At 40.6% G+C, this 7,500-nt stretch overlaps 1 protein-coding gene across 1 annotated transcript in view; it reads right to left on the reverse strand.

The window, feature by feature from the left end:
• Positions 1-7,500, reverse strand: part of rngo (DNA damage inducible 1 homolog rngo) — a 99,235-nt gene that overhangs the window by 56,948 nt on the left and 34,787 nt on the right. The window lies entirely within an intron of this gene.

Below are 7,500 nucleotides of genomic sequence, written 5' to 3' on the forward strand. Positions count from 1 at the left end.
TTCCCCACCTATCTCCTCTCTCTCTTTCTCTCTATCTCTCCCTCCCCCCTCTCTCTCTGTCTCTTCCTCCTCCCTTTCTCTCTCTATCTCTCCCTCCCCCTCTCTCTTCCTCCCTCCCCACCTCTCTCCTCTCTTTCTATTTCTCCCTACCCCTCTCTCTCTATCTCTTCCTCCTCCCCTCTCTATTTCTCTATCTCTCCCTCATACCCCCTCCCTCCTCTCTCTTTCTCGTTTTAAAGTGTGTCTGAACTTGGCGAAGGTGACAGTAAGTAAATATTTGCTTGTAGCTAGGGAGAAGTGACAGCCACCTCCTCCCACCTCCTCTTCTCTCCTAACACCGGAACCCCTCTCCTCCCCCTCCTCCTCCTCCTCCTCCTCCTCCTCCTCGTTCGCACCTAACATCCTCCTCCTCACTTCCTCCTCCTCCTCCTCCTCCTCTTCCTCCTCCATATGACAAAACAACGCCTGATGTAACATTTTATCATTGATATTAATTTTGTTTATATGTCAATTCACATGTGTGTATGTATATATATATATATATATACATATATATATATATATATAATATATATATGCATATATATATACATATAATATATATATATATATATATATATCTATATATATATTTGTGTGTGTGTGTGTGTGTGTGTGTGCATACACGCGCGCATTCTATTAATCTCTTTACTTATTCATCTATTCATTCATTCATTCATTCTTGGTCGTTTGAATATCCATTCTGTTATTCATTTGTGTAATCATTCCCACATTCATTGTTCATTCATTCACACATTCATTCATTCATTCGTTCATTCATTCTTGGCCGTTTGAGTTGTCAGCCACAGTGCGACCCGGTGCGCAGTTCCCCCGTCTCCTGGCCAACGGTGACGCCCTACGTACATCGAGTTCTATCTAAGGGGATTAAACACTGGACTATTCTTCCTTCAACCTCCGATTCGTCGGGTGGCACCGTCCACTTCCAGAACATTCTCCGTCGTCAAATCACTATGGCAGACCGTTTTGTTTCTTCAACAATTTACGAAGAATGTCATTCGATATACCGGAGGAAAATAATTTTCCTTCAGCATATCATAATCCTTCCCGGAAAGCTGTGGGCTGCAAATCTGTTCCAAAAGTCGAAGGAAAAATAGCTCAGTGTGATAACCTCTTAAGGAGAGGTCGGATGAGAATGTCTTCACGGTGGGCGGGGTGGGGGATCCTTCTTCAGACCAGTTGCACTGGGATCACGTGCTCCCAACCATAATAGAATAAATGAAGTGTGTCAATAATGATCGGAATTGTCTATATAACTTCATAATTACAACAGCTACAACAACTACAATCACTACAACAGCTACAGCAGCTACAAGTACAACAACAACACAACTACAAGAACTACAACAGCTACAAGTATAACAACAACGACAACGAAAACTAAAATAACAACTACAACAGTTACAACAGCTACAATAACTACAGAAACTACAGTAACTACAACTACAATAACTACAACAGCTACGACAACTACAATAATTACAACAGCTACAATAACTACAACAGCTACAACAACTACAATAACTACAACTATAATAACTACAGAAACGCTGGACTGCTCTCTGTCTTGTGTTGATGTGGACCTACTCCTCTCCGACGTCCAACGTTGGTCCCGAGAATTAACATGGTAATGGGAAGGAATGAACGTTAACAATTAACATATAAATGTTCAAGAATGTATACAAATGAAGAAAATCACCTAACGTCTCCCCAGATAAAATCATTAAGGTAAGCCAAATATCAATTTTCCTCAATAGGGAATTTTGGAAATTCAGATTTTTCTAATATTCGGAAATCTCCAGTGATAATCGGAGCGTGAAAGAAGGCTTTCAGAAGTATATAAGAGTGCTTCTGGAATCGGTGAAAAACAATCGTTCCAAGTATTGGGAACATCTAGAATCTAGAAATTTTCCATTAAAAATATATATTTCCAAGTATTAGGAATTTCTGAATTCCAGATACTACCCACATAGAAACTCTCTGCACACGAGTGAAGCCCAACCGCATTTTCATTTATTTATTTATTCATTCATTTATTTATTTACTTATTTATTTATTCGTTTATTCATTAACTTATTTACTTTAGTTCCCTTGAAGGGAGAGGTTAAATCTGGTTCCAGGAATCGTTCTTGTGACCGGGGTTTCCCCCATAATTATATGAGTGGAAATGGGGGACGCGAGTGTCGCGCAATTTCAAGTTCATGTTACCTGTCGTAGTCAAATGAAGAATAAAATTTGCGTACTACTTCGGTAAAAATTTATTAGTTATTTTAAACCCAAAATATATATAGTTAGATAACGTTTTACACGCGCGCGCACACACACACACACACACACACACACACACACACACACACACACACACACACACACACACACACACACACACACACACACACACACACACACACACACACACACACACACACACACACACACACACATACACACACATACACACACACACACACACATATATATATATATATATATATTATATATATATGTATATTTTTATATATATGGTCGATTCTTACGAAACGTCGACATTTGCTTTCATAATCGATATCTCTCCTACAATCCAATATACAGCCCAATGATGGCGCTCAGCGCATGGAGTTCGCAGAGACCTTCAATGGAATACCTACTTTTGTATATCTAACTCCAAAATTATATCTTCTGTGAGCAACAAACTGGTCATTTTTAGGGTTTTTTCAAGTCAATCTAAGAAATTTGCTCTTCAAAGCGTTATGAATAAATAATGAATGCCAAGATAAATGCAAATTACATCCTTTTGTATTGGCAGACCACTCTAGTCTCTCTCCAATCCCACACTGAATTGATAGGGGCATCATACATTTTCCCACGTTGTTTTAAACAATTGTGTATTTTGCCTGTTACCGTTAGTACAGAATTTTATCTGGCCTGAAAACCTAATAAAATAATTCAATACATGTGGTTATTCACATTTATGTTAACCCAACAACTGAATTATAGTGATAATCAATACAAAAAAACAGCGTGGGAATAAGATTATTCTCACCACGAACGAAAGAAAAAAAGAAAAGAAAAAAAAAGGAATTGTTTAGTTTTCACGTTGCCATTGGTATGCAGTTTCTCCGTATACCACAGGACAGTGTGTGATATTTGGTGGAAGATATTTTACTCAAATATCAGCACTATATTAAGGTACATATATGATGAATGATCGAAATCATGGAAGCATCTTTTGTGGGCAACTGATCCACCGACTGCTTACGTTGCCATTAGTATGCTGTTACCATTAGTATACACAAACACAGGAGCACGGTGCTGCCATGTTTTGAACGATGTCGAATTATTTTCAACAGCTGATCACCTAGTGGTGTTCAGAAAACAACAACTGGAGCTAGCAGTACACCTCTGTCTGACAAGTAAGTTGAATTTCTTGATCTATGCTATGTGAACACATGAATCATTGATTACACAGCAAGGTTACATATCAGGGAACATGTAGAATATAATGGTTTTGTTAGTTTAAGTTGAAATTTCTCTAAAATCATGTGCAGAAAAACAGACACCATTATGTGGACGATAATATGTGTAGTTAGCGTAGTGTTTCCAGGGCCTAGATCTTGTCAAAGTTTGTGCATACCAATGGTAACACTAAATTTTGACTTTTTAGAAAAGTTCTTAGCTTTAATTGCTTACTGTATTAACCATTCTAGTGACTAGAGGAGTATCACATATTATTTTTCTTTATTTTTATGCCACAAATATATATAAATATGGTGCAATTTTGGGGGGAATGCCCTAATTTGGAAATAATGTCTAACTCCTTACGATTGTAATTTTCTAGTTCCACACATGGAAAAATGAACCATTGGTAATTTCTGGCCCATATATTTTGGTCGAAGCCTATGTTGAGTCCTACAATTATAATCAGTGCTCTACAATTAATACTCTCGTAAAAAAGGGGCTGCATACTAACTGTAACGAATGTATACCAATGGTAACGCTTTTGACCAATTCAAGATTTCCTACCTGTCAGTCTGGACAGGCCATGTGCCAACTTGATGACATGGCCATCACCACCAAGCTGCGACAAATGCCACGGGAGCAAGTGACCTTCCGGAAGTGGGAGAGGACGGACGTCAACTTCGATGGGCGTGCGACCAAGAAAGTCAAGCTAGTAGAGAAAGCTCTAGATCTGGACGCATTCGTAGGGGAGGTGCTTGGACAGATGGCTGAGTTCCGGCCCCACTGCCATCAGATTGGGGCCATCTAGGGCCAACTACAACACCTGAAGTCGGTTCTGAAACCAAAGTGTGAGGTGATGATCCAGCTGGACTTTTCTGAAAACTGGTGCTGCAAGTACCAGGATGAAGTCAGCGCTTGCTACTACAACAATAAGCAGATTACCATCCATCCGATGATTGTCTACCACAGAGATAATGACAACAATATCCTGCATTATTCATACGTGGGTATTACAGCCGAGACAACACACACTGCCCCAACAGTCATGGCGTTCATCAAAGCCTTGATGTCGCACCTCAAGATTGCTTTACCAGGGACGGAGGTGGTGCACTTCATCAGTGACTCACCGAATGCTCATTACCGGAACAAAACGATTTGTGCCATAGTCTCCAACTTCTACGACGCATTCTCAATGAAAGCCACATGGACGTGACTCGAGGCAGGACACGGGAAGGGCCCCTGCGATGGAATTGGAGGTGCAGTCAAGAAGGCAGCAGACAACATCGTCAAGTCTGGCAGGCCAATCCAAGATGTGCAGGAGCTGTGTGAGGCACTGCGCAAGGCAGCCATCAAACCTCAGATCCTGCAAGTCACCCCAGAGAGGATAGCAGAGCTGAAGGAAGAGCTGTCTGTGTGGAAAATCCCAATGGTTCCAGGTATGATGATAATGTCTACACACACGTGCTATCTGCTGCACTGGCGATGGCGAACTTGTGAAGAGAGACCTACCGTGCTTCCAGGAATGCTGCTATGAGCCTGGTGGAGTTTTCCACCATGCTGGTGCAGGCTGGTCTAGTGCATTCAAAGATGCTCTCATCTGCAACAGAGCTGCCCGGGAAGACAGCACCTCAACCCTAGGAGCCCTGCAAGATGGTCCAATCACAGCAACATCAGTGGGTATAGGCTCATATGTAGCAGTCGCATATGGCAAGCGTTGGTATGTTGCAAAGATCATCGGTGTTCAGGATGGGGTCTCTACTGTGCCATACATGACGCCGTTCCGTGGCAAATGGCGGTGGGGCAGAACGGATGAAGGGGAAGTAGAGCAGACTGATATCATCATGGCCCTTTCTGAGCCATACGCCGTTGGAAGCCTTTTCCAGATCAAAGCCGAGGAAAAAGAAGTTGCAGACCGGCTCTTCAGTGGCTCTAGTGTTCACTAGTACAAAGCAGGACAGAGGCAGGGCAGATAAAAATGTTTTGTTATGGTATCAATCTCTTGATTTACGCGTTACCGATTTATGTGTTACCAATTTATGAGCTACCGAGTTAAGTGTTACCAAATTACCTGTTACCCAGTTACGTGTTACTGTTAGCATACGCCTTTGGGAGCCTCTTCCTGGTCAAAGCCAAGGAAAAAGAACTTGCAAACCAGTTTTTCTGTGGCACTAGTTTTCACTTGTTTTAAGCAGGACAGACGGACACATAAAAACTCTTGATCTAAGTGTTACCGATTTACGTGTTACCGTTAGAATACGCGTTACCATTAGTATGCGGTCAATAAAGACGCATAATATTGAAATCCACGGTATATTTCTTATTGATTTTTCCTTAGGGGTTGTCCCGGGCAGTATTTGAGCCACTCAAACTATTTAGAATGAACTAATTCCTTAGTTTTGGATTACAATATGGCCTTAAATCCTGATTAATTGGGATACAACCTGCAAGATACTACTAAAGAAGAGGCACAGCTGCCAATTGTTATAGCAGAACAGGCACCTATCGTTACCCGGAACTCATAAGAAGGTACATTGAGTACAACAACTAAGATATATGAAAATTTTTACATGGAAATAGCAAATGTTTTTTCGTAGTGAAATTCACAGTTGTGTTACCGTTAGTATGCAGCTTATAATGATCCGTGCAAATAGAATCTACTTCCCTGTATGTCATATCCCTTTATCAACATATAGCCTGGGCCCTTACTACAATACCGGTCAGTTACAACCGATATACACTACTTGGGAAAATATGGCACCCTGTGACATGAGGCTATAGCGAAGGAAACTTCAATTTCTATGGTGTAACGATTTTTCAAGATAAGAGTAAACATAGTTGAATCCATCTTTGGGCAAGAATAAATTATGAGAACCAGTAATTAACTGAAAATCTTATATTAGCCTTGGCTAGAGCTATTACGAGTAAATCCATGTGCATAATAACTGTAACACCATGGCAGGACTTGTTAATTGACTGGCCTGTAACATGAAAAGTTACAGCTATTAGTGTTCCCATCTTTCAGTGCTAATTCAGGAGATGATTACTCTCTGCTAGCCAAACCATCAGAAGATATATTGATTTATTTTTTACCGCCTCTGAGCACCAAATATCGACGTTTTGTAAGAATCGACCATATATATATATATATATATATATATATATATATATATATATATATATATATATATATATATATATATATATATATGGTCCCCAGACATAATCTCACAGCTAGCTGTGAGTCGTTTGGTTGAAAAATCTCACCCTCCTGACCCCGCTCCCTCTCCAATCTTGACCCCGCTTCCCTTCTGACCTCACACCTCCACCCACATATCCCCTCCCCTCTGACTCCACCCTGCGCGACGGATTGTCATGTTTTTGCTCTGCCTGTTCCCTTTCTATTTATATCTCAATTGTATTTATGTCTGTATAATTTCTTGTAACCTTTACTTTCCTGAAGAGGGCTATAGATATTAGCCTAAATATAGAAGTTATACTTTCTTTTAAGTTTCCTTTTATTCCGACTGTGGGTTCTTCATGATTATATATATATATATATATATATATATATATATATATATATATATATATATATATATATATAATCATGTGTGTGTGTGTACGTGATTCACTTTGAGCTTTGAATCACGTGTTGGACTCGTGATCGACAGCTGCTTCCCTCTCGGAAGAGAGCTCAGAGCTCGTATGGCCGATATATGGGTAATGCTGTGAGCTTACACGCACACAAACACCCAACTCCCCACCCACGAGAGTTGTAGTAACGACTCGAAGCGCAGTGATACTGAAATTATTTCAACCTTGGGCAGGATTCGAACCCGGACCGCCGTAGTGACAGTCGGGGATTCTACCAACCGCGCCACCGAGTCGTATGTGTGCGTGTGTGCGTGTCTGTGTGTGTGTGTGTGTGTGTGTGTGCAAGTAGAGTTAAAAGCGACAGCATTCTGACAGTTAATAATCTTCTTT

The sequence above is a fragment of the Oratosquilla oratoria genome, chromosome 2 (genome assembly GCF_046742065.1).
Source record: "Oratosquilla oratoria isolate Oo_2021 chromosome 2, ASM4674206v1, whole genome shotgun sequence".
Classification (NCBI taxonomy): Eukaryota; Metazoa; Arthropoda; class Malacostraca; order Stomatopoda; family Squillidae; genus Oratosquilla; species Oratosquilla oratoria.